We start from the raw sequence: 1162 nt of genomic DNA on the forward strand, positions 1-1162 counted from the left end.
CATTAATTGCCACAGCATCTGCTCACTCGCTCGTAGACATCAAAATGATCTATTCTATTCAATTCTAAGTCGGCTCATAGGCTTCCAAATCGCTCACCTGTCTATTGGTCCGGGGGTGGTCACTTCCATCCATTTCTAAAACCTAGTGATTGTCTTGTTGGCTTCCTGTCATACATGCTCGATAGACTCATTTGTCATTTCCACTCTCTAGTTACTCGGTCACACGCTTTCAACTGCATATTGCTTCATAATTCCAGCTGCAACATAGACAACCGCTCGTGGGTCAATCCCATTCATTTCTAGGCCAGCTCACAATTCCCTCCAAATTGCTTATTGGTCCGGGGCGGCATTCTTTTTTAGCCTGCGTCGACTCTCAGCAATGGTTGGCACACAAAAACATGGTAAATAGTTTTCAATGTTTATTGAGTACATCATGGCAGTCTCGGAGATATTGTAGTTCTCCCTGGGGACACATCCATGCACGCTGTATATCTCCGCTAACGTCCATAGTGTTCTTCACATAGGTACTATATGGATCACCCAGGCACTCATCCCTCTCTGTCCATGACCCAGAGGCAAACCGCAGGAGAGAACAGCATGTGACAGAAGCATTAATTCTCTTCCTGCACATCTTCTGAAGCAAAAAAGAATATTATGAGCTTCACTAGTTATATCACCCACTTAAACTTACCATATTCATAGCTTCCATAAGGATAGGAGTCGATGTCATTGCACAGGTATCTCTTGTCGTCGTATGCCATCAGACTTCTTTTGACATTTCTGATGGTGTACATACACTGCTTCTTTCCAACGATTGATACTTGTTCATTCGATACGCTCATGTGATTGAACAAGGTATTGCAGTATGTCTCATGGAGGAGGTGCTTGCATACAATATTCTTTTTGACCCCTTTAGCTCTTGCAATTTGCCTTCCTCCAGCTAATTTGATGGAGTACATTTTAGCTTTCAAACAAACTACTTCCTCAATAGGTACACTACCAGTTTCGCTTTTGAATGCCCCAAGCCTTCCACGATTCTTTTCACTGTACAGTGGATGATCCCGATCGAAGGAAGACAAATCTAAGTGGTCGTCGGCAATCGCTCGTAACTGATCTTCGTAGTCCTTGCAGAACAGGCCGAGGATCAGAGAATCCGTGTCAA

At 43.7% G+C, this 1162-nt stretch overlaps 1 long non-coding RNA gene across 1 annotated transcript; it reads right to left on the reverse strand.

Moving 5' to 3' along the window:
* Positions 1–399: 399 nt before the first annotated feature.
* LOC135377137 (uncharacterized) lies at positions 400–856 on the reverse strand. The gene is made up of 2 exons (XR_010418055.1): positions 692–856; positions 400–634 (listed from the first exon to the last, which is right to left on the reverse strand). It is a non-coding gene; the product is annotated as an uncharacterized LOC135377137 (long non-coding RNA).
* Between the last annotated feature and the right edge of the window lie 306 nt (positions 857–1162).

The sequence above is a fragment of the Ornithodoros turicata genome, chromosome 1 (genome assembly GCF_037126465.1).
Source record: "Ornithodoros turicata isolate Travis chromosome 1, ASM3712646v1, whole genome shotgun sequence".
Classification (NCBI taxonomy): domain Eukaryota; kingdom Metazoa; phylum Arthropoda; class Arachnida; order Ixodida; family Argasidae; genus Ornithodoros; species Ornithodoros turicata.